The sequence below is a fragment of the Megalopta genalis genome, chromosome 15, assembly GCF_051020955.1.
Source record: "Megalopta genalis isolate 19385.01 chromosome 15, iyMegGena1_principal, whole genome shotgun sequence".
NCBI classification, from domain to species: domain Eukaryota; kingdom Metazoa; phylum Arthropoda; class Insecta; order Hymenoptera; family Halictidae; genus Megalopta; species Megalopta genalis.
In genome coordinates, this window is record NC_135027.1 from 1087103 (window position 1) to 1114132 (window position 27030).

The 27030-nt window shown below is 47.0% G+C and overlaps 1 protein-coding gene across 1 annotated transcript in view; it reads left to right on the forward strand.

Annotated features, from left to right (window-relative positions):
• LOC117228700 (headcase protein) overlaps positions 1 to 27030 on the forward strand; it is a 283582-nt gene that overhangs the window by 62493 nt on the left and 194059 nt on the right. The gene's annotated exons all lie outside the window — the stretch shown is intronic.

A 27030-nucleotide genomic window follows, 5' to 3' on the forward strand; every position in this document is an offset into this window, starting at 1 on the left:
AAATTATTGTATTGCCATCCGCAGTAAAATATCTCCCATTGTCACTCGACAATTTAGGAAGAGGAGATACGATTATTCGAGCCTCGCGACTCATTTTTATAATTATCATTTCTCAACAATTATAAAAACGAGTTGCAAGGCTCGAATCGCATCTCCCCTTCCCAAATTGTCCGCTTTTGCTTACAAGCCGAAGGAAAATTAGAGAGAATTTGCAGTAATCGGCTCCGCTACCTTAATACATTTCTTCCAGCAGAGTCTGAAAATTATGTTTAAAGCAAGATTACACAGCCTGAAAAGCGGCGCGACAGCGTTGCGGAGACATCAACCGGCTCTTTGTGACCAATCATACCGCGATTTCACCGCGACATTATACTCAATTACGTTGATTAGCAATAACTAACGGCTTTCTCCTCGTTTCCAATTTCGTTAGACGACGATCCGCAAAACACTTTCGTCCCTGTACACACGATCATTAGACATCTTTATGCAAATTCCTGGCCTCATAGAAATTATGTCGCCGCACTTCCACCGATATTCCCGACGTCCTCTTCCCCGTTCGACATTATTGGCAGCGACCATTCGCCATCGCCGAGCAATCGGCCAAAGAAAATGGAGTCCGTTGCCTCGCGAAGTTCTACTTATCACTCGATACTATCGAGATTACGACCTCTCCAACGACTCCGTTCGTCGTTGTTCCGACGCACCGAAGCGAGAAAATTAGTGCGTCGCCGCCGCCGCCGAACTCCTTTCCTCCCTTCGCTGATTTTATTCTCTTCGCCGATATTATTCTCTGCATTATACCACGTCTTGCTATCGACGAAGGAGAGTCGATTAATGCGTGGTCCCGATCGCGATTTCGCCGCGCGGCGACCGTTTCCGGAATTCCATTTCCGCGAGCAGTTCTGACAAATCGGTCGCCCCGGCGAGTCGCGCCGAAAGAAACAACACGAACGCCTCCGAAGGTAGAAAGAAAAAGGAGAGGTTGAGAGAGAGAGAGACGGGGAGAAAGGGGGCCACGTCATAATCGTCGAGACAAATGTCGCGCTTCCGGTGGCCACGGTTGCGGCCCCGGACTCTCTCTAACCCCGAGCAAAAAGAAGCCTCGCGAACGCCCGGGGACCGGGCCAACGAAGAAAAGGGGGATCGCGACGTGGACGACTGGCTCTGGTCGAAAGTAATGGCCGTGGTCGTTCGAGCTTCCGTTCTCGCGGACGCATTATATCGGCTGCCCGACGAAACGCGTCTCGACCCGCCTTTTACGGGCTTCCCTTCTCGCTCGACCGGCTTTCTTCTCTCCTTAAACGGGAAAACCTTCGTCCACCCTTCGACTCTCTTCTCTCTCCCTCACTCTCTCACTCTCTCTCACTCACTCATTCTCCGACTTGCTGTTAATCGAGAGAAGGCTCGAAGCGTACGCGCACCACTCGACTCTTTTCATTAAGTTGGCCCCTTTCAGCGCCGACCGATTTCTATGGCACTGGGCCACAGAGAAAAACCCACTGCTAATTATTTCTTTCAATAATTGCGATCTCACCCCCTTCCTCTTCTCTCAGTCTCTCTCTCTCTCTCTCTCTCTCAGTCTCTCTCTGTCTCTCTCTCTCTCTCTCTCTCTCTCTCTCTCTCTCTCTCTCTCTCTCTCTGCTCTGCTCTGCTCTGCTCTGCTCTGCTCTGGCTGTGCCTCGGCATGGGTCCGAGAGGTTTTCGTTCGGCGTAACCGGCTCGAGGATCCTGTAATTGCCTCGAGGGTGACGTTTTCCCTCGGATCTTCTCAGCAGTCATGGTTTTTGGGATCCGACTGTTGCTTCCATTTTTGAACGGGTCGAGAGGAATTTGTCACTGCTGACGCACCAGTTGGACGCTTATAATTTTTATACGGGATTCATGGTTTCCGAGACGAACGACTGTCTGTCGTTTCAACCCTTACTACGTTTATTTATTTATTTATTCATTTTTGTATGTGTACATACGGGCATGGGACTCTTTATTACACAGAGAAAACTTTAGAATAGTGGCTGACATACGAGCAATATTTTATGTTCATTATTATTATAATTTATTAGTATAAATGTATGTCTAACGGTACAGAAGGTATATTAAAATTGCTTATGATGTGGGGATAATTCATAGGAGGCTAGTATTAATAATTTAATAACAGTATAAATCGAAATTTATTGTATTTTATTGTATTTTATTCTATTCTATTCTATTCTATTCTATATTATTCGATATTATTTCATTTTCTTGTTTTATTTCATCCATTTTATTGTACGGGATGCGATGTACGAAGAGATGGACCACTTGCGATCCTCAAGGAAATCGATAAAATTCATTACAGCCTGCATTCATCGGAATAATTGTTCTTACATCGTACAAGAATTTCTTGGAAATGGAAACGAAAAATGGAATGAAAGAAAAACGCCAAGAAAATTGGATCGCACGCCAATCTCAATGCATGTCAATACTTCGACTAGGACTATTATTAAAGAATGGACCATTTCTGTAAGCCTCGAGGAACCATCTGGAAAGATTGCTCGCAATCTCACATCCGAACTCTAAGACGTTTCCCAGAGAATTTCGAAGTACTCTTCCAACTGGAAGGAAGGAGGCTGCCGGAAGAGCGGAGTATTGTCTCTCAAGAAATGGATCGAGAAAATCGAGAGTACTCTTCGAGTTCTTTTCGAGTTTCTCTCTCTCTCTCTCTCTCTCTCTCTCTCTCTCTCTCTCCGCTTCCCGCATCTCGTCGAATGAATCTTCTTTCGCCGGCGAGAGTAAAGAGACATTTTGTACTTGTAAATGTAATTTCGTCTAACGCGGGTCGCTTGTTGGCCGGTCCTCCCCGATTGCGATTAATTCATGAAGAAAGATCGTAGTTCCCACGTTCACGCGAACCGTAGAAACTTCCGCGCGACCGGCTCGGAAAAATGGTCATCTCTGGCCGGCCACTGAGCGACCGGGGCTTTAATTAAAATTTCTGGACGCCGGCGCGATCTTCGACGGTGATTGCGCTTCGTGGATCGCGTTTCCCGGTCGCTGTGAATCCTGCGCGACAAAAAGGCGACGCTGGATGGAAAAATATTTTTCTCGAATTTTTACTTCCGCGATGCTAGACTATTAATTATCGACGGCATTTCCGTCTGATTTTCGTCACTAGGTAATTTGTAATTCGTTGTAATTTGTTGCTGTAAAATCATGTTAAATAGTATATTTATTTATTCATTTAATCACGGAAAAATCTTTTACTATAAAAAGCTGGTAATACGCGAGAAAAAATGAAATAAAAATCATGCGGGAGAAAATAATATCAAATCCTCTGATAGATTACGAATTTTTATATTCCCATTTATATTGCCAAAAGATGCCTAAGATTATTTAAAATTACAATTATTAATTATTATTGTCAAGCGTTAAAATTATTATTAAATATTTTAAGCTGTAAAGGTTAGTAAAAATAATTATTTTATCAAATGTAGCAATAATAGTTTTAAGCTTCTTCCGACAATACAAATGGGAATATAAAAATTCTTGATCTACCAGAGGATTATTTATTAGATTATTATTCAAGAATTAAAGGTTGCTCGATAACTGTAAAATTCGACGATGTTTTAACACGCGTTGCGACACCGATTTGCGCCGCGGATCGTACAAACTTTCGATTGCTACCATCCATCAGGAAAAATATAATAAACACCTACACGCACGGCCATTATTTCTTTCATCAGCGTGGGAGTGCAAAATATTTCGCTCGAGGATCGAAATCGAGGTGGTAGGTCGTGCGAACGTGGTTTGAAAATCGTGTTCCCGGCGAAGGGATTTTAATCAGTTGGTCGTTGATCACCGCGCGTGAAGATCGAGCTCGTCGATTTGCTTTCGATTACAACTTATCAATTTTCTCGCCGCGTCGGCGAATCTTTCGCCCGTTTCTTGCGTCACGCCAGAGAAAGCTGCATAAGAAGCGCATACATCTCTCTCTCTCTCTCTTTCTCTTTCTCTCTCTCACTCTGGATTACATTATAGTAGACTTCCCGAGCGTTGCCCTGATCCGATCCAAGGTGCGAGGATCCCTGGATCGACGGGCCAAGCCTTTTCGCCTCGACTTCTCCCGCGACGCATAAATTCGCCATTTTTTTCCGCTTCTTCCCCCGCAGCCCTCCACCGTTTTCGATCCTCCTGGCCGTCAGCGAGAAAATGGAAATAAAATCCCGTTATGGAAATGGGGGACATCGGCTTCCTTGATGCCCGTTACGATACCCAGCCACCCCCGCCCACGCATCCCCCGGAATACGATTGCTGTGACCGTCGCGATTGTTTTCCCGCCGGCGATCTTCCCGAGGTTTTTCCGGAATTTCCTGTTTAGCCAGCTACTACGAGCTTACTTATGGCAACCCATTTCGCGGTCTACTTAAGCTGTCTGCCGTACTGTTCGCCTCCCGATGGCCTTTTAACCCTCTGTCTACCGTCTCGAATCATCCCCTTAAGGCGGGGACATTTGGTAACCATGCGCTAGCAATTTCTCAGGGTTAAAGTTTGAAAATATGTATATTTGTTGAATCTTTTAATTCGAATCGTGTGGAAATTAATTTTTCGATTCCCAGTTTCTCATTGAAAAGAATTTTCTTGGATAATCCTGTACACAAAATCGCAGTCTCAGCTTGAAATCTCAGCTCGAAAACTTCGTTTTCGTTCGAATTATTTTCATTTAACCTTTAATCGACTGCACTGTAAGCGTGTATATTTCGTTTACAGCGTAGACAATTAATGTGAAAATTAAAATAACTCGAACGACAATGAAGCTTTTCAAGCTGATATTTTGACCGTGGTTCCTTATTATTTTTTCGCGTAGAATAATTTTTGTATTAATAAGAAAATTGGAAAATTAATGTCTACGTAATTCAATCGAAAGTGAAAAAAAGCTACGGAAATATATGTGATTTCTATGATTTGTCTGAAAAATTGCTCGCTCTTCACTTTTTGCAAAAGGAACATATTCCAAGAGGAAATCGTTTAAATTGGTGCACGCATCTCTGCCAGTGCATTCGCAACCCCGGATCCTCGGTATTCCGAGTAATTATCGAGGAACGGTGCGTAAAACCAGCAGAAACGTATTATCGCGGGACACACGGTTCCCAGCCGGTCGTATTACTTTCCCTTTCTACTTTCTCTCCCCCTGTTTCTCTCCCCTCTTTCTCTCTCTTTTTCGTTCTGTTCTTCGTTCCCCTTTGTCCCGGTGTCTTTGTCCGGGCTATCGTCTGTACCCGTCGGCTTTTTCCTTGCCGTTCGTCTGCTCCTCTCCCCCAGGAAAACCGAGCCAGGAGATCCCGATAGAGAAATAGTTGGAATACGAGACGGTGATTTGCTTCTTCCCGCGTTCGATCGATTTGTCCGGCGTTCCTCTCTTCCTTTCCTTCTTTCTTTATCTTTTCTCCCGTTTTTTTGCGACATTCCCGCGCTGCTCCCCGGGGCGATATAATATTCTCTTTCCGACGCTTTGTCCGCCTCGCTCTCTGTACTTACGCCGAATGGCAAACTCGGTTTCACCTGGAAAACAAGCCGTAAATAAACCATGAACGGCAAACGCCGCGGCAGGCTGGCCTCAAATTGCCCTGCGAGCCCAGTGCTTTGCTTCCTGGAGCGACGAGGCCACGCCTACTCCGTGTAATTTACACTATTGCTGGCCGGATAATCGATTTTCTTCGTCATCATTAGTTTTCTATTAGAGACAGGTGGAAAGTAAGTGCCTATGATCAGGTGACTCAACTGGTCATTTGCCACACTAGAGCTTGGACATATTTGAAATAACATTGTTTGATATATTATCTCAAATTACGCGTTATTCTGTTACATCACCGTTTCCATGCCTGTGATAGCTTTTGAAATAACGCTGTTTCAAATATTATTTTTGTAAATAGTAATTTACAATATTATTTTCAAATATTATTTTTTAAAATATTAATTTACAATATTATTTTTAAATATTAATTTACAATATTATTTTTAAATATTATTTTGAAGCATTTTTAAATATTATTTTGAAGCATTTTAAAATATTATTTTGAAGCATTTTAAAATATTATTTTGAAGCATTTTGAAATATTATTTTGAAGCATTTTGAAATATTATTTTGAAGCATTTTAAAATATTACTTTACAACATTATTTTAAAATCACTGTTACTTCAATTGAATCGATATTACACGTATTTTCCAATAACAGCATTTCAAAGAATAGCTTCGAAATTGAATGATCTCAAACAGTGATTTATTTCCGTTTAAACATAAAATTTGCCAAGGGGCATAGTGATCGATCGAAATTGAAAGCATCAAGACCAGGGTTACTTCGGCTGGCTGGATCGTTCATCGTTTGTTTTCCATCGATAGTCAATTACAAAACTGAGGTATCCTATAATCAGCCGATTTAATTGTAAATTTGCGGTACCGTTCCGAAGCAATCCGCGCGATGAGATCCAGCTGGACAATTAAATCTTAATTAGAGCAGTACAGGGCACGGGGTCCTGGCTCCTTCAAACAGCAGAACAACGTGGCCACGCCCACGCAAAGAAACAATAGATACTACTTTATCGTTGCTCTCCTATCTACGTTTCCGACCGTTCTAAAGCGGACCCAGCGGTGTTCTCTGCCGATACCTGCGTTAGGGTCGCATCTGCGATAGCTCGCCCCGCGGGTCTAATCCTCTCCCTTTCTTTACAGTTTCATTAGAGGCTGCTCCTATGAATTATGAACTGCAAACGCAATCGCCTACGGCAGCAGAAATAGATTGATTGTTCGATAGCGTCGAGATAGGCTCTCTCGCATTGGGGGATCCGTTCGAGCGAGACGCCCCACGCTCTCCCAGTCGGCCCGAGGATGGAAGGGGGGGAGCTGGCCGTGGCCCGCGAAAAGTTGCTAGATTTATTACGCCATTATTTCGACCGATAGGCCGCCGGTAAGGAACGTTTATGGGTTCGAACGGCGAAATTTGCCTGCGGGAGGTCAATATAACGTCTCGGCGCACCAACGGAGAGAGAGAGAAAGAGAGAGCCCAGTTTCCTCCCTCCGGGACATACGGGCACGCACCGTCGCGCGTCGTCGACAGAGAAAACCAGGGCCACACGATAAACGTTCCCACGACGGGTTCCCGGCGTCGGAACGACGACCTTTCGATCCTCTTCTCCCGTTAAATCGTCCGTGCACGGACAAAGATCTGGGCAACATTTATAGAGAAAATATTTCGAACGCTATCTTCGACGATTCCAATGAAATAGTATTTCAAATAGGACACGTGGAAATTCAGTGAAACAAATATTCTATTTTGATAATCCACGGCCGAGGCACGAGAGAAGTATTTGATTTTGATAATCGGCAGCTATCAAGCATGAAAGAAATATTTTATCTCGATAATCCAGGGCTAAAGCTCGAAATAAATATTTTATCTCGATAATCCAGGGCTAAAACCCGGAAGAAATATTTTATCTCGATAATCCAGGGCTAAAGCACGAAATAAATATTCTATCTCGATAATTCAGAGTGAAAGAAATATTTTATAAATATTTTATTTTGATAATGTGCAACTAATACACGAGAGAAATATTTCGCTTTGATGATCTAGAGCATGAAATAAAATAGTTTTCGTTCTAATAAAATTAGAATGTTTGGAATTTTTAATGAAAAATAGAATGCACGACATACTTTTTAACTTGAAGATGAATCGTGCAAATGATCAACGTGTAACGTAAAGCGAAATAACGTAAGCAATCGTAATTACCAAAATAATTATATTTCACACTGTGTAATAGTAAAGTAGAAACATTTTATGATAATAAGTTTTAAATGAATAAAATATTCCGAACTGTGGCACGAATATTTTCAATATTTTCGTTTTAAGAGCATATATTCTTTCGAATAAATAAAACAGCTTATCTTCAATAATACACTCACGATCTAAAATAACGTATCTATTTACTGTTTGCCATTTAAAATACTGTTTTAGTCGACTCTGCAGTTACCGCTGCAGGGAACGGTCACGTTTGCGCCCGTCGACTTTTTCTCTCCCCGTGGGAGAGAGAGCTTAGACCTGATATTTCTCTCTCTCTCTCTTTCTCTCGTTCTCTCTATCTCTTACCTTTTCTCTCCCGATTACACGCACCGGCCGATGGAAATTGCGTGCGGGAAAAGAGCAGATCTTTCGGCCCGATAGCGAAACGCCTTGCGAAACCAGCCGCGACTCCTCGCGATTGTGCAACTTTTCTTTTACACTTTACACGGTCGCGGCGGTCCGAGGATCCACCGTATAAGAGGATGAAAGTCCTGTCGGCGACTTATTAGGCAGCGGTCCGTCTGTCAGCGTTTAAGCGGCCGTGGGAACTCTCTTGAGCTTTTGGTACCTTAGCGAGGATACCAGCGCGTAGTATTGTCTTAAGAATACAATGATGTCATACAGCCGATAATATTTGTATATTTATCAGACAAATTCGACACAGGATCGTTCAAGTTTGCCTCTTGAATTTCCTCGTTTACGTCCATATCGAGAAACATAGAAGGTCTAACGCGTTAAATTCGAAGCCTGTTTCGCCTTTCTCTCAGATTAGATCGCGTTAATCTCCGAATTATTTAAAATTATTATATGAAATTTATAATTGTTCACTACTATTAAAAAAGACTATTTTTTTAAATTGTACATCGTGAGTTACCGGCGACAGATGCGGTCCGAACGCAAAGTAATAATAATAATAATATTTATTTGATGAAGAAAAAGCGTTGATCAGAAAAGGTGTCTTTGTTGTAATAACGTGCCAAAAGAGTTCTCTAAGAGAGCCGAACACGAGAACAGGAGAGAATATAGACTTGACATTCCAGTATTTTCGAGTACCGAATGCACGATCCCGGATCCAAGGGCCCCGGCAAAATGGCGGCCGGATTCCCAACGCGAGCCGGAACAGAGACCGCGAATTTTCATTACTTTCGCGCGAACGACCGTTTGCGGACGGTTCCGCCGGCGAGCTTGGAAGTTTTGCCTGTATAGCACGCATTGTCCGGGACCAGGGAATGGCATCCTATTAAACTCGCCCCCAAGATGAAGGTGGCCCATTCTCCTCTCCCTCGGTCCAAGTGCCGGAGATAGTCGAAGGAACGGCCAGGAAAGAGAGAGCCAGAGAAAGAGAAGTAGAGAGAGAGAGAGAGAGAGAGAGAGACCAGTGTCCCAGGTACCCGGCTTCTCTCTCTCCTGGTCTTTGGCTCGCTCGTATTTCTGGAAACCGATATTCATTCCTTCTCCGGCTGCTTAAATTACCGGCACTCGCCAAATTAGATTCTAACCCGGTCGAACGGCCCGGCTGCCGACTTATACGAGCTTTGACGATCAAATTCGGCTACCCTTCGCAGTAAAATTGCTATGCGATTGACGAATATCGCGCGCGGGATACCTCGAAAGTGCTCCGAGATCTTCGGCCCGATGCCGGGTTATTGGCGAAGATAGTTTTGGCCGGGATAGTTCGCGGAATCTATGGACCTACCGTCCAAATCGATCTTCAAGAATTTCTTTCAATTTGCCCTTCGTCGCTCGTGTACGAGACTGGCCGCCTATCTTTATATTTTCTTCGGTAATTTGTCATTTACCCGACAGGGTATTGCCAATTCTCCCGATAATTTTTCTAACTACTTTTCACTTCGAACGCGCTGCCATCGCTATTGTTACGCGGCCATCCTTAATTCTTATCTCGCGGACATTACTATTATTGTTATTGCTATCACTGTTATCTTTGTTATACTGTTACTCGCAATTTTTATTATTTTTATTATTTTTATTATTTTTATTATTTTTATTATTTTTATTATTTCTATTATTTCTATTATTTCTATTATTTCTATTATTTCTACTATTTCTATTATTTCTATTATACTTTTACTCGAGTATTCGCTATTATTATACTTTCAAATACATAAAAGAGTCAACAAATAAAATAAATGCTGCTAGATCGTTCCGGATCCCCATTCTTTGTACAATTTTACGTTGATCAACGTTCCGTCACAAAAATTTATACATTTTAAACAATTAAGCTTCGAACTTATTGTATAAGCTTGTTGCACTACTGGTGTCTTTTTCATAATCTTTGACAATCGGCAATAATTGTATCTCCTCTTCCCAAACTGCATATTTTTATTTACAATCTGAGGATCAATTAAAGAGGATTTGCTGTACACAGATGCGATAAATTCTAGCTGAACGAACGGTGAACGGAAAGTTTAGAAAAACAATGTACAAGACACAAAGTACAGAATACATAACGCATTCATTTGTTAAAATTCATCGAAGTGCTAGAAAGACCAGGTTATTGCAATTAGTAAAGATGCTAATCTTCGGTGTAGAAGAATCGAAGGTGATTCTTTACAGATTCCGTTCCCAGCGATTCGTATCGTCCGATTTGACGCTGGACGGGGAGAGAAGGGACCTTGCATCCCGATTTCCGACAGGCCAGTGGCCCTCGCCGGGGATTCCAGAGGCGATTGTCAGGCCCCGATAAATCGACGGAGGATTTTTCCCCGGCGGGCCGAGAGATAATCCTGCAGGAACGGGCCGACGGGAGATGCAATTTGAAGTTCGGCCGACAACGATGTAGAATTACGGAGGAAAGTTCGGCCCGGTAATCGCCCGCGGCTCTGAATGTCAAGGGCAAAAGGGTGGCGGCGCGCGGCAGCGTCGCGGCGTGCGGCGGGGGTTGTCGGAGCGCGCGGGGTGGGTGGACGGGGGTGTAATGGCGACGGGGCGGTGGGTGGCGGTGTGCCGGTGGTGGTCGATATTGGAACCGGCTAGGATCAGCGGAATTTACGATTTCCAGGGTCGAGTGGATGCGCTAGTACGATATCGAGCCCATTCTTCGTCGAATCGTCCGTGTACACCGGGAATTTTTCAGCGGCGCGGCCGCGCGGCCCGCCAGCAAGGCGAAATCTCGGCGAAATTATATTACAGTAAATCCGCGGAACAGTTATTGCCTTCCCGGCCCGATGGAAGAAAGGAACGATCTCCGATCGACATTATGTTTCGTTTATGGGTGCCCGTCGCCGAGGAACGTCGGCCGGGCTTGTGTCTCTTTATCGTCAGATTTTCCGATGGAAACGGCCTGGGCGAAAACTCGCCGCTAAATATGCCCGTCGATCTTCCTTTCTTATCAACGAGATACAAGCGAGGGACAGATATATGTGGGCTCGCCCTTTGAGACTGTGCGACCTTCCTTAAACTGGTCTAAATTAACTTGAATTTTTTTTAGGTGATAAAGGGTCCGGTTCACCGAACGATGACCGAAATGCTTTTTTTAAAATTTTGCTTATTTATCCCATTAAGGATAAATGAGCCCATTATCCGCCAATGTCCCGTTTTTGGGACACTTTTTAAAATTTTGTTCTTTCAAAATAAAATACAGATATTGAAATAGTGAGAACGTATCACGTGCTCCATGAGAGTTATTAAGGATTCCTGCTATTTTGTTTTAAATCATTGTAAACTTCAGGTTGAAACTAGTAACCTCAGTTTAATTTTTTTTTGTATTTTTGATTTGCAGTGGACGCGTCTCCGTTGCTCGCGAGCTTTTCTCTTGTTTCGTTCATTTATCGAGAATAATAAATGTCAAATGACATATGTCAAATGAAACATATTTATCGAATAAATTCCCTATAAATGTGTCTTTACAATTTCAATAATTCACCTGTTCGAAGCAAAAATGGCGTGAGCCAGTTTTCTGCTAGGTTGTTTAATTTTGGATTGTTTATTAAATCATAAATACTTTAATATTATATTTCACTTTTCGGAACTACTTTAAATTGAAGTTTGAAAATGGCTTAATGGTTAAAGACGAACATCCCGTCTCGATAACAGGAACCCATATCACCCCAAAATTAATACATAAAACATTTACGATGCGACCGATAATTTGGGTCCCGATGCTCCTCACGATCGATGCAATAATGATCGCAAAGAGATCGTGTAGCTTTCGCCCAGAAAACTGCGATCAGCCGAGTCGAGTTAAATCGACAGAGCTGTGCACGAGGGTCGAACACGGCGCGGAGAAGGTGTCTGCGTCGAAATGCTCGCGCGACGACGTCCAGGATCCCCGGCACCCCAAGGATCTATCCTAAAGATCTTCGGAACGGTTGTACCGGCTAACCCTTTTGGTTATCCTGGAGCGGTGGATAGGCTCGAAGGTGGCTGCGATGGAGCCAGGCCATCGGTCACTTCGGCCGGATAACAGCGTCGCATCGGCCGAGAGAACCCTTGACGACATTAACGCGACCCCTGGCACTTTCAGTCTTGAATATCAACGACATTAGCAGCAACCCCTGGCAAGTAGATGGCTCGGAACGGCTTCGGAATGCGAGAGAACCCCGCAGGACGATGGTCAGAATAGGATCATCCCGTCCGGCTCTCCTCGGCCCTGATATATTTTCAGCTCGTGATCCCTGTGGAACATCGGCGCTAACCGGCGAGAAGACAATGCCGTTTCCAACGAAGATGCAAGAGGCAAGTTCTGCGGAGAATTACGAAAGTCGAAAGTCGCAGGGATCCAGATTCCCGACTCGCGGACAGATTAGCGATCCCTGACGAGAGGAACGCCATTGGCAGAAGTCGTTACGGATCTCGACGGCGTCGTTCAAGTTCGCGACACGCTCCTCCCGCGCGAGATCAAGAGGTTGGCCTCTTGATGCCTGCGAAGAGGGGAATATCCCGTTCGGGAACTTTTAGAGTTTCATGGGAGAGAGAGAGAGAGAGGCGGCTCCTTTCCGCCGCCGTTACCCGCCGGTGTACTTCGGAAGCCTAGCAAGGCTAGCTCGAGCCCGAGTCGTTCGCGGGGGATGCTAAAGTCTGGCAAGTAAGCGTTGTTAGCTTGAAGGGGTTGGACTATCCTTCTGGCCCCGGGAGTAATATCTGCCATCGAAACGTTGCCCTGCCAACGTTGGAACTGGAATTGAAAATTTTCCAAAGTCCCGGTGAGAAATGGCGAGTCGACGTGCTTTCCAGGAAAAAGTTCCAACGGCGGGTCGGGTTGGCCTAATCGCAGCGAACATCGGCTCTCCTTCTCCTTCTCTCTCGAGCGATTTCCTTTCGTTCCACGGTCGTTACGATAAAAAATTCAGGTACCGGAGGAGAACGTCTGTGCAAAGACTGCGGCCGGACCGTCCAATTCCGAAGCTGGCCAACGACATCGTGGCGCGGGCGACCTCCCGGGACGCGCACGAAAGAGGAGGAACCAGATGTTGAACCAGATGTGGATCTCGATCGAGGGTCGATCGATAGTCTGGCCAGACCGATTGGAAAATCTGTACCCACTTCCGTTCCCCCGCGACTCCTCGGTTTCGATTCGACACGTGCCAGACTATCCGCAACGAGGTCTACCTTCACTCTCTCTCTCTCTGTCTCTCTTCGCCCTCTTTGTTCCGTCCGCACACCCCCATGGAGAGCTCACGGCGCGGCGTCGCCAGTAGATTCGCCGGGTTTCTCCTGCGGGATCCAATCTCAATTTCCCTGGAGTACTCTGTGAGAAATATCCGGCGTTTTCTCGTTCTCGGAGCCTTTCTCTTCCCGCTTCGATTTTTCGGTGTCCGTCTTTTATCGCCTGTCCGTTCGATTCGACGGGCCCGACCATCCATCCGTATCGTTCCTGAAGCCCCGTTAAATCGCGACGAAACGCGCCCCTGTCTCGCGCGGATCCCTCACCCCGTTGTTTCGCCGGCAAATATCCCTGGCCGCCGCGGAACAATATTCGTTCGAAGCCGAAACGTGTGTTTCGGACGCGTTCGTCCAAGGATCCTATCCACGGACGAGAGACATCGTCGGATACCCAATTAAAAGTGCAGGAGCGGATCGATTTAAAATGTCCAGCGACCCGAGAGAGATCGCGTTCCCGAGTCGCGGAACGTCGAGAGCATTCGCAGTTGTCGTTATCGTCGCAGAAACAATCATCTCTACGGTCGGCGGCGCCCCTCTCTCTCTCTCTCTCTCCCGAGATCAGGACCTACGATCACCCCTCGAGACGAGACGGGAGACACGGGCAAAGGAGGTCACCCTCTATCCGGGGGAAGAATTTGCGGCTGGGGGTTCGGGGGGCAGGGGGCCGCGGGACGTCGTTCGCCGATCGAAGGGTCTCCTCTTCGTCTCGCGTTCGCTCTGTCGCCGCGCGCGCGAAGGTTCTCGGCTCGTCTGGAAAATCTGGCAGCGCGGTGACACATCGACGAGGTGTTCCCGAGGTGACGTTACACAAATTAGCGACCTTTATTCCGCCCTCTCCGCTTTAAGTCTACGGGCTTGAGAGCGGCTCGAAGTGGCCGGGGGTGGGCCACGGGAATCAATGGCGCAGCTGACGAGTATTTGGCTGCGCATGTGCGCAGACAATTCTATCGACCGTCGCTGCAGCACAGACACGGCCTACCCCTTCCAACCCCTCCGAGCCAGGCTGATCCCTAGCAGAACGGGCTGGTTCGGTGTCCCCCGGCCCACCCCATTCTCCCCCCTCTCGCGGGCTTGTTTCTCGAAGATACGAGCGACGCTGCGGTCGTGGGTGTCGCGGCCGCCGCCTGCGCCTGTGTGCGAACCAGCCACCGCACCTGTGTGCGGACGTGTGCGCGGGGAGGGTTGAAAGGGGTGAGAGAGAGAGAGAGAGAGAGAGCGAGCTCTGGAGCACCGGCTGCGACGGCGCTGCAACGCTACGCGGCCTTGACTCCGCTGACGTCGCCAACTTTCCCCGATGATCCAGCGCAGACACCCTGGCGACGACGCCAGGATCTCCCAAACCACCCCATTCCTCTCTCTCTCTCTCTCTCTCTCTCTCTCGCTCTCGCTATCTTTCTCTCTGCTGCGTTGCTCGCGCCTTTCCGCCACCCTCGCAGCTCCAGCATATATGTGTCCCTCCGCGCCTCTTCTGTCTCCTCACCCTCGAATTCTTTCCTTGTTGGCGCAGTGGAGGAGGAGGAGGAGGAGGAGGAGGAGGAGGATTACCCGGTCCTCATAACCCATTTCAGAGCGGAAAAAGTCGCGGAGAATCGCGCGGAAGTCGGTCGATCGGCACGAACACCACCCATCGAGTTCTCTGCCTCGCTCTCTCTCTCTTTCTCTTTCTCTTCCTCTCTTTCGGCGAGCAGTTCGCGATCAACGATCTGCCTACCCTTCCCGCGCCATTTCTGCGAGGGCGAGCTCCTCTTTAAACACACTGGCAGTTCTATTTGATCCCGCAGAATCTTCCCCAGAATTTCCTGGCCGCGACGCGGTGCTCTCTCGTTCGTGTTTTCTCAAAATCTTAGCGACTGAAGTTAGCTTCTTGGTTGAAGCTGGCTTGGGCGAAGTTAGCGCCTTGCTTCTAGGTGTTAGCTTTCTGGTTCCACGTGTTAGCTTCTTGTTATCAGCTGTTAGCTTCCTGTTTCCAGGTGTTAGCTTCCTGTCTTTAAGTGTTAGCTTTCTGTTTTCAAGTATTTGCCTTTTATTTCTAGGTGTTACCTTCTTAGTTCTAGGTGCAAGGCTTTTCTGTTCGCCCGAGGTTCGAACCTATTTCGCACAATGGTAACACACCCCTAGACTCCTCAACCCTTCCAGTGAAAAACAACGATGTACCATTATTGACTACACTTGGAAAAACGTTGTTTCCTTAACATTTTTAATCCTTTGCATTCGAGTGGTGACTCTGAGACACCACTAAAATTGTTACGCCACGTTCCAAGATAATTTTTATAATATCAAAGCTTAGGTATAAAGATTTGTTAAAAATCTAACTGTTGTATGAGTCACAAGACTCAATTTCGTATGCGTAAAATGCACTTTGTCACTAAAATGGAAATGCCATAATACCTTTGCACTCGAAGCCATAAAGGGTTAATAAATAAACAATATCATTTCTTATTTTAAACTCCCCTCTTGAATGTTTCAATCATCAGGTTTTACGAAATTTTTGTTGTAAAAATTTGTTCTCGAAACTTTACTCGAAGTATATCGAATGCGTTTGATATATTTCGTTGAAATACACGCGACACTTTCGAGTCTATTTATCATCTACTCTTTTTAAAGTATGCTACTCTCAGCACACGCCGACGACGATTCCATATACACAGTTAGTATCATTACCCTGCAACGAATCAACATCCACCATGTAATACATCTCGTAACGTTCCCTCGTTGCATGGAGAACACCCGGCGCCCGTGCTCAGGGTGCTCAAAGATTCCAGCAAGCTTTTAATATCCAAGATCGCAACAAAAGTTGCAAAATCGACGTCGATCAGCCGGACACGAAAAAAGCGCGTCGAGAGTACATAGATTGAGCTGTCGGATATTTTTGCATCCAGAGTCGGTAGGGGCAAGCTTTGATCAAATTCGTGACCGCCGGCGGTTTTCGATCAGGTTTCCAGGCGTCCGCGGATCGGACACGCGCGTACCCTCGGACACGGTCGATTACCATATCCTGGAATTGAGTCGCCTTCCGCGCGCGCGATGCCTCGCGCGCGGACATCTCTCGATCAGCGGGATCGCAGCGGCGCGCCGCGCCGCGCCGGCACGCCCAGCTCCTCGGTGTTTATTCTCGCGTGCGCTGCATTATGCATGCATCCCCTTTGGGTATTAATATTGCGGCGGGGTACACGCGGAGCCTGGCCAGTCGGCGGCTCCCTCCGCGCGCGGAGTTTATCGACCACCGGCTACGTGTACGCAACAAATCGCTTTATCCGAGGTTTGCCGGCAGGAACGATGGCAAAGCGAGCGCCGCCGGAGTGGGAGGCCCGTAACCTTTGACACGGCCGGCCGTACAAGATTACGACGGGCTAACCCCGTGCAGACGTAGAAACGCCGCTCTCTTTGAAGTCACCCCTTGCTGTCCTGCGAGAACGAGGGAGAGAACGAGACGGACAGACAGGCGGACACATACGCACAGAGGGAGAAAAAGAGAAAGAGAGAGGGGTAGAGGACGAGGGGGAGAGTGAGAAAAAGGAATACTCCGAGAGAAAGTTTAAAGCCTCGTTCGATATGGGCGGCCGACTTTAAGAACCTTTCTTTCCCCGCTCGTTTCAGCGGTGCTCGCTCCCGCGTCCCCCTCCGACATCCTCGACCCACGCAACGACCATAATCGAGGGGTGTGGCGCGCGAGCAAAGGTGTGTTTTGCGCCGGGTCTATCTCCGTGTTCCTCTTTTTCTCCTCCGCCGTTTCGTTCAACGCGGTCGTATCTTAAGTAATGACTCCTGAAGGAGACCGGGAGAGGCCGCCGATGACAGAGGCGATGAGAGAGCGAGAGAGAGAGAGAGAGAGAGAGAGAGAGAGTGAGAGAGAGAGACTGCCAGTGGCTGCCGGAGGAGCGGGTGTGTACACGTCTATCGCGTTTCACGCGACATTGCGCCCCGAGCCGTCGTTGTTGCTCTTTTTTACGCCTTGTCGGAAGCAACAGGACGTAACGACGCGATCTTCCGCGCCCCTATCCGGCACAGGGACGCTTCCGGTCTTCTCGCGGGGGTGCAGCTCGTCTCGGGGAGGAGAGAGAAGCGTCGCGGGCTGGCGATAACGAAGCGACATCGATCGAGGAATCGCACAGCCGACGACGACGACCTTCTTCTCTCCGCGTCTTCCCTCGCAGCTTCGAATTTCCCTTTCGACGTCTTTCGCTCTGGCCCCGTAATCAGAGGCGCAGCCCTCCGGAGCAATTTTACCCCTTTGTTGGTAAACGGTTGGGTCCGAAAATCAGGCAACCCTGTTCTCTCGCTCTTTCTCTATCTATCTCTATCTCTTCGCGTCGACGGTTAACGATGGTTTTCGCCGTTTCCGTCATCCTCGACACGGGTTGCCGGCGGACTGTCAACTATCAGCAGCCAGACAATAGCGTGATTAGGGCACAATGTCCTCTCCTCGTACCCCCGGGTTTCCTCGATTGCTACCGGGCTGCCTTTCCGTTTCCACTGCAAAACGCGTGCAGCAGCAGCCGCCACAAAAGGACACGGTGCGCGCGCGGGCGCACGCGAGCGAGCGAGCGAGCGTTCTCTGTGCAGGGACCGGTCGTACCCCATCGCTGATCTCTCCTTCGCTTTCTCTCGAGAGAGAACCGGAAGCCATTGTGTACGCGGCGACCGGTGTTTCTCTCGTGGTTTCTCCCGCCGTTTCTCCCGCTCTCTGTCACCCCGTCTCTCGATTTGTGTCGTCGGCGACGCGCCGAGGGAGTGTTGCGGCGCACGCCTGCGGGATGTCAACCGCGCATTAACTTGATGTATGAGCCTCGGAACACCGACGCTGTCTGCCCGATGCCAGCTCCCGTTTACCGGCTTCGACCGGCCCCGGGAAAAGAACCTCGAGCGAGTTTTCGCGCCGCTCCTTTTTCCGTGCCAAAGAGTACCACACCCCCCCGAGGGCCAACGTCCTTTTGCATAGGATCTCTTTCAGCCAGTCACCGCGTTGTCAGCCTCTCCCCGAAGACCTTCAACTTCCCGGCCCGGACTCGGCCCTCTTCTCTCTCTCTCTCTCTCTCTCTCTCTCTCTCTCTCTCTCCTCTCTCGTAACCTTGTCGGCTACGCTCGAGATCACCGACCGCCATGTTCCTCCGTGCGCAACTCTTCTTCTTCTTCTTCTTCTTCTTTCTCTTCTTCTTCTCCTTCTTCTTCTTCTTCTTCTTCTTCTTCTTCTTCTTCTTCTTCTTCTTCTTCTTTGGTACCTTGCAATTGTTTCGTTCATGGGCGATTTCGATAAGCGACATGCAACTTGCGTGTTCCATAAATGCATTAAGATCGGCAGTCTAGAGATAAGGAACCATGTTCATTGCGATTTTTCATGTTTACATAGTATACGAGCATCGTTGTTACACGTTTTGCAAGTGTCCGGATACTTTGGAACGGTGCTGCGCATACACGCATCACGTTGAAACACGCGAATCACTATATTAATAGTCCTTTTCTGGATTCAATCGTCTTCCACTTGTTTAAGAATATTGCAACGTTGTATTGGATCGTTCGGAAAGTTGTTTCGTTTTTCATAAAATTTCATTTTGCAAGGGTGTTAAGAAAACACTTGATTCAGTATTTTGCCAAATGTAAAACAATAAGATTTCAAAGCTACCAGAAGAATGTCGAAAAGTTTGCCTTTACTCGTAACATTGAAAAAGTCGTCTTTCATTTTCTCGCGAAAGAACGAAACAATTTTTCGAACGACCCAATATACAGGGTGTCCCAAAAATGTCTTGCAATCCGAAAGTGACGGGTTCCTCAGGTTATTCGAAGCAACTTTTTTCTTTACAAAAATTTTCTCCGAGACACCGTTAACGAGTTATTAACGAAAAACAGTGACCAATAATAATCGTGTACAGCTGACGCGAGGCGACCGAGTCAACGGCGCCAGCGGTCGAGGCGGCCGAGCCAACGGCGCCAGCGGTCGAGGCGGCCGAGCTAACGGCGCCAGCGGTCGAGGCGGTCGAATGCCAGCTCAGCTGGCGCGAGGCGACCGAGCCAATGAGCAGAACTAGGCTTCGTGCGCTGGTTGGCTGGGTCGCCTCGTGTCAGCTGTACACGATTCTTATTGGTCACTGTTTTTCGTTAATAACTCGTTAACGGTGCCTCGGAGAATATTTTTGTAAAGGAAGAAGTTGTTTCAAATGATCCGAGGAACCCGCCATTTCCGGATTGCGAGACATTTTTAGGGCTCCCTGTGTAAAAGGTGATCCGAGTCCCGCGAAAATTGGGAAGCCGAATGAAAGATTCGAAACTAACGGTGGTCCGCCATAAAGGATGCCAATTGGTGGTGGTCCGCCGATAAGGATGGCGAAATCAGGTTCGCGAGAATCCGCAGGGTTCGTGGTGCTTGCGCAACCAGTTTTCGCGCGATTTGCGTTGTTCCCCGGGACAGACGGCCTGTTCCATCAAACAGCGACGTACATCAAGGGGATGCTGTGCGACCCCCCCGCGCGCCCCGCGTCGCTCCGACGACGCGCCACCTCGTCCCTGATGAAACGAGGCAGATTAGCTTCGGTCCCTGTTTGGGGAGCTGATTAGCCGGCGGCCTTTTGTCGCCAGTCGGGCAGAATCTCCTGCAAATGACGATTCTCACCGTTTTCCGGACTGTTTCACCGGGCACGTGTCGCGATCGCGACAAGTCGTACGCTCCCGGATTTCTACGCCAGCGAATATATCCTCCCTTCACCTTACAACACTGCCAAACAGCAGAACTTGTTAACAGGTATTACACGGGCTCCATGGGAACCTCCAGAAGGATGGGATGATGCCTCTTGATCAACGGCGTGATGTAAATTCTCCTCGATTATCTCTTCGAGGAGATACGATTATTGGAGCCTCGCGGATCATTTTTATAGTTGCCGATTGTTAGCGATTATAAAAACGAGGTGGAAGGTTATTATATAATTGTTATTATAATCGTATCTCCTCTTGCCAAAAATTGTTCATTTTTTTGTTTGCAAGCCGAGGGTAAATTAGGGGGAATTTAGTGTGTCTATTTTTCTCACGGAAGCTCGTCGCACATTACTATATGGTCATTCTAACTGTTTCCGGTAATTAATCATCAATGACAATCGTTATCGCCATTTTCTCGACTTCTGTAATTCCTTTACTTCTTTCAAACGCTTTAATTCCTCGGTTCAAGCGCTCCTAAAGTCTTATCTTCAAGTTATTTCTTTTTATTGCGCTATGGAAGCTTATTAGCAGTGTGCGCATCGCTGTGCATGCTAAATTTACATTAATTAAAAATGGAGCACTAGCATTACTGTTCTTATTATTTTTGTTATCATTGTTACTCGTGCGAATTAAGCCAGAAATTTACATTAATAGACGATGGAGTAGCGTCGTTATTGTTCTTATTATTGTTGTTACACATTTTTATTCGCGTGCTCGCTATTGTTGCACTTTTGTTAACAAAAGGCTCACTCTGTTGACATGATAAATATTATTATTATTGTTATTATAGTTATTAGTTATTATAGTTATTAGTTATTATAGTTATTAGTTATTATAGTTGTTATAGTTGTTATAGTTATTAGTTGTTATAGTTGTTATAGTTGTTACAGTTGTTACAGTTGTTACGGTTGTTACGGTTGTTACGGTTGTTACAGTTGTTATAGTTGTTATAGTTACTATAGTTATTACAGTTATCAGTTATTACAGTTATTAGTTATTACAGTTATCAGTTATTACAGTTAACAGTTATTACAGTTAACAGTTATTACAGTTATCAGTTATTACAGTTATCAGTTATTACAGTTATCAGTTATTACAGTTATCAGTTATTACAGTTATCAGTTATTACAGTTATCAGTTATTACAGTTATCAGTTATTACAGTTATCAGTTATTATTGTTATTAATATCATTATATAGAAAACGCACTGTTTCCTCCTGGATACCGCAGCTCCAGCGTCCGCGACACGGTTCCTACGGCGTCTATTTCGAATTCCGGTTGTTCCACTAGCTGCACAATTTATTTTCTAGAAGATCGAATGCTCGCGGGACTGTTCCATCGGGAACCCGTAAAAGCTGCTTCGGAGCGACCCGTCAAGCGTAAAGAGCCGACCCGTCGCGTCGGCCAGGTCCCGCGACCGGGTAGGAGACCCGAGCGAACCCGGACCGGCCACGAGGACAGATCGAATTTCCGTCCGGTCGTAAAGATGGACGGGGCTGAAACTAGCTTGCCCGAGATGTCTACGACCTCGTTTCGAATTCTCGGCGCGGCGTTGTTACGCGGGTCGGACGGGTCGCTGCGTCACGGCTGCCCGAGCATACACGCGCAGAAGGATTGTGTCCTCTCGGAGTATCATCCTGCGTGGGATCCGGGAACGATCGCCACCGGGGTAAGGACGTTCCGTTCGCTCGGGATGATTCGACTCGGCCTGGCTTTTCTGGGACACGTCCCACGGGGTCTGTCTGGTAACGACGAACCCGCGCCGCGAACGTACCGTTCGTCTTAGACATTATTTTAGCGGACAACCGATAAAATTCGCTTCGGTCGTGTTCGTAGAGAGTTGTTAATCTTCGAAATAAGACATTTGGTTATTGACAGAGTCATCTTTTTAAGAAATCTAGAGGCCGTTTAATGAGACGCGCGGTGATTGAAATGGCAAGCTGTTAGAGGACCAAAACGGAGAATGTAATTTACACAGGAAAATTATTGATACCAAATATAATACCAATAATTTTTTAGTTAATAATATTGTTCTGAGAAAGGCTGAACTTTCCTGATTGAGGCATGCAAAGAATCGAACGAATCGGAGAAGTGGATTTCGTGATAAAAATTGATGAAGTAGTATCTGCACTTCAGCGTAGATAGATTTAGTGCACATATATGTGATTTAGAATCATAGTGACGTAAGATACATTTAAAAAAATGTTGACTTGTGTGTTAAAATGTAATCCATACATGCCATAATGTTAAAGACAAGCGAAATAAATTATAAAGTTACTGTAAACTGTCTTAACCGTGCATTATTTAAAGAAATTTTGCCAGTAAAGAATACACGTGTCAGGAAACAACGATGTATAAATGGCAACGTACAGCGAAGTTCAAAGTTTCATATTCGATAGACAAGTTGTAAAACACCGAAACGATGACTGAAACCCCTCCCAATTTTCAATGGGCCACATTATAGTCAATTGTGAACAGAATCGCCCGGATGGATCGTGAGAGATGGCCCCCGGATACTAGACGACACAATTTTATCCCGCAGATTCCATTGAAAACGCTGGAGACTCCACGCGATGAAACCTAAGGAGTGGAATAAGCTGACTAGAAAATTGAAACGGTAAAAAGAGAGCCTAGAAGAATCATCCCCCGAATAAGACTCGGAATGCAACGTGACCAACCGGAGGCTCGCGACGTTCTCGCGAGAGATGGAACCTGGGCCAAGAAGATCGTTGGCTTTTCTTGGAGCCAGGAGAGAGAGAGAGAGAGCGAGAGAGAGAGAGAGCTGGTGGGTTTTCTTGGCGCGCCGCTTTCTTGGGTTTCGCCGCGGGGTTGCGCAACGCGGCCGCCAGATGCCAAGTTGGCTGCGGATCAGAACAGCAGAAGAAGTAGAAGCGGAACGCCGAACAGTGGGCCGAAGTGACGAAGTTGTGTCAAAATCAAAGACCTTTTGATAGGATCGAGACAAAGGCGATGATCTTCTTCTTTCGTTCGAGCTGAAACGTTGCGAAATAAAACAAACGTAGCGCGAACATTTTTCAACCCTGAAAGATCAACAAAATCATGATTTATGCGATACCATTTACAGTTCAATCGTTTTACGACATTTTATACATAGTTACCTGATTTCAATTTAGTTGCTAAATTCATCTAGCACTACAGGGTTCTGAAAAAAGTCGATTCAAGTGAAGAGACGAATGAAAACGTGATCTTTTCGTTACGATTTGATAGCCTGCAGATTTATCTCAAAATCCTGAAGTGCCAGATAAATTTTGCGACCAGAGATTAGTGTAAAACCATTTGAAATTAGTGTAAAAATCTACGAGAAATGATGTATAACATGTGATAAAAAAAACTGTACACGGTATCACAATTGTAAAATATAATCCCAATTTTGTCGGAATGTTTCAAGTTGAACATAAATGTTCAATATTAAGAAAAACGTTCATGCTACATTCTCTCCGCGTTTCCCTTATTCTGCAACAACTCAGCATGAACGTAAAGAAAGATAATCGCTTTATCTCATTCGTACTAAAAGTTCTCGGATTTTGGCACAAGTTTGCACTTCGCACCGCAGTGCGTCGCGGAGGAAGACGAAAGAGGGAGGGAGGGAGGGAGAGAGAGAGAGAGAGAGAATGGGTCGAGTTTTTGCAGCGGTCCCGTCCCCGGCCCCTCGCAAAATCTCATCCCGGATTTCGGGTTCGCGTGGAATTCACGAGGCGTTGCTCCGCTCCGCGTCTCGACGCTTCGATCGGGGCCGACGCACGGCGTCGTCGGGGCACCGCCGCGCCCGGAGGACGCGTGCCGGCGACCCCGTTTCACCTCTTCTCCTCTTCAGGTTGCTCTCTGCTCTCGATCTATCATCGGGACCAGCCCGCCTCTCTCCCCCGCGGTGACTTTATCCGATCTCGCCGGTTATACGGTGCTATCGCGATTCCGTGGCACGCTATAATGAAGATTTATAGGGAGCTTAGGGGGCGGGGTAGGGTGGGATCATCGAGAGGACGGCTTATTGCCGGCCCTCGGAAAGTTTTCAAGGTTTAAGCACCCGCGTCTTGCGCCTGCCCCGCGCCGCCCCCTGGCCCTCTCCGCATCCTCGCCTCTATCCGCTTGTTCGGCCGCCGGCGCAACCCCGCAGTCAACGTCCTCGAGGACTGCGGGGGTGTGCAGGACAACACCGGTATATTAAACTTTTTATAGAGCTGGAGAGGGAAAGCAGTAAGAGGATTCTGTCATATTAAAATGTCCTCGGTAGCAGAAGCTCCTCCGTTGTCGTCGTATTCCGCTCTGCCGAGGATAGAATCCCGATCTCCCTCCCTCCCTCTCCCTCTCTCTCTCTCTCTCTCTCTCTCTCTCTTTCCCTCTCTCTCTCTCTCTCTCTCTCTCTGTTTCTCTCTTTCTCTCTTCCCTGCCGTTTCGAATCCGCTATTCGATGAACCAAGATTCCCATAGCATCGTCCGAGTTTCGGTGGCTCGGCTATTATTGCCGCCGGAAGAATGCAGCTTTCGCAGTAAATAAGATAGTTTATTGGCCCGACAGCCGCCTTTGAACCCACGCTCCGCTCCCCAGGGCGGCCGTTCCGCGCCGTGGAAATAACCGCCACGGCTTTCCGGCCGCGCGGAAAAATCGGGTTTACGATGCCTTGTGGGCTTTAGTCCGCGCACGATGGTTATCGGGCTTGAACTCCCGCTTTAAGCAGTTTATCGCGCGGCCCGATGCGGGTCCGCGTCGACCTCGGCCGGTTCAACGCCTCTATGCTCGCGTTCCTAGGCCGCTAAATCGCTCGGGACTAGCCGGAACAGCCGGTAGCTCTCTAGACTGACCCATCAGATTGGAAACTGTCGATTTTTCCGAAACAACGCGCAACGGGAATCCCGCGCGTTGCAATCACGCGTTAATGGAAGTTTGAACTTTTGCATTTTTCAACGTGCTTTCGCGAAAGTAAATAAATTAGAGAAATAGAAATAGGAGAAATACACAGATATCGAATTGACCCTTGACATAACCGACCGTCCACAAGGACGCAGGGAAAAAGCCCTGGACATTTTTGGAGCCACGCGAATGTATTCTTTAAAAATAGTTCCAATGGAAATATTGTTCGAATCGAGTCTTATTCGAAATATTTATGCAATCAAGTATCATTCGAAGAATTTGAAGGAAATGTTATTCGAATGAAATCTTGTTCGTAATATTTCTGGGATCAAATTTATGGTATTTGCGTGAATTAATTTCTTGAAGATTCTCGACCGCGTTGAAGCCGCGCGAGCGCGCGGATCGTTTTGGCGATGCCATTGCCTCGGAGGTGGCGCAAAATTTGCGAGAGGGCAGGGAGCAGAAGGGTACTCGAATTTCCGGAAGAGCGGCGAACTGATTTACACGGGCCGGTCCACGGGCGACGCATTTTACAGCGGGCGTATCTTTTCGCGCGCGACGAAACGCGAGACGCGGCAGCCGTGTTCTCGGTTCGCCGATTAGATCTAGCTCGCCTATTGAATTTCACGTTCGCGGTTCTCGATCTTCCGTGGCTGGCGCACGACCGACATAAATTTCCATTATCGACCCGGCTTTGTGCCCGACCCAGACGCGGTTATTGTCCACGGGTTTCCATATTCCTCGGCGAGACACTTCTCAGATCCTTTTGCCGACGCCGACCGGACAAATTCAAATTCCGCTCTGCCGTATCTACGATTAGGACTACGACGATCGAGAACTACTGGGACATTTGAACCATTGAGAAAAGCATGTGCAAGTGGTACAATGTGCTTTCGTTATTTTACACTTGGCTTTAAAACTGTTTAATGTACTGCTCAAAAACATTATAGCATGGCAAATTTTTTAGAGAAATATTGGCCAACTTCTGCTGACGATAACTTTGCGAAAAATCATCGTAGGATGGTGACTATTCTTTTAAATTAAAGCTTGAAACCTCTACTTTCAAGTAATTTTTCTGAATTTTTAGTTAGATGCACTCTCACCATTGCAACCCTCTAAATGCGAGACCATGCTTGTAATATTGGCAAATTTAGCAAGGATTACTTTAAAGTGTTGTAACTTCGCGGAAAAAAATCGCAGTCAAGTTTTCTTTTTTTTCAATTAAAGGGGGAGGATTGCACTATATTCAACTGTAAGAGGTATCTCCGAAAAAAATTTTATACAGTCCGCGTAATTCGTCAAACTTGATAATTTTCAATATAACAAACATGACCTCGCATTTAGAGGGTTACAGTGACAAGGGTGCATCGAATTAAAAATCCATAAAACTGACCTGAAAGTAGAGGTTTCAAGCTTTAATTTAAAAGAAGAGCCATCATCCTACGACGATTCTTCGCGCTGTTATCGTCAATAGGATTTGTCCAATGATTCTTCTCTTTCCGACGCGAACAATAAATCGCGAGCGCATTCTGTGAACGAGTTTCTCGAAAACTCTCGACTTTCCGGTCGTAAAAAATTAATCTTCTCACGCATCTACCGACCGACCGGGCTGTATCCGAAAGCTATATAATTCCGCTATTCCGCGGTGTTTAAATTACGCGAGATACGCAATTCCAATGTAGCAGATAACGAGTACCGGCGATAACAAAGTTTAACTTACGATCGACTAGATCCGCGGCGAGATTACGCCGCTAGAAATAGAAAATTCCGCTAGAGCCCGCGGTTATCAGTAACGGACGACCGTCGCGGAGGAATTCTGGAGGAGATCGGGTGCCGATAGGAGTCATTCAACGGCGCAAGATATCGGACGTCGTTTTCGGGGTACGGCCGGTGGTCGCGATAGTAATCGTCGGCGCGGCTTGCGATCCACGCGAGCGAGTTCGATATCTTGCACGGAGATAATCCGCGCCGCGGAGGCTCTCTCGCTGTTAAGTCGCTTTTAATCGAGCTCCCGGTAAGTCCGAGGGAGAACGTCGCGGCACGTAG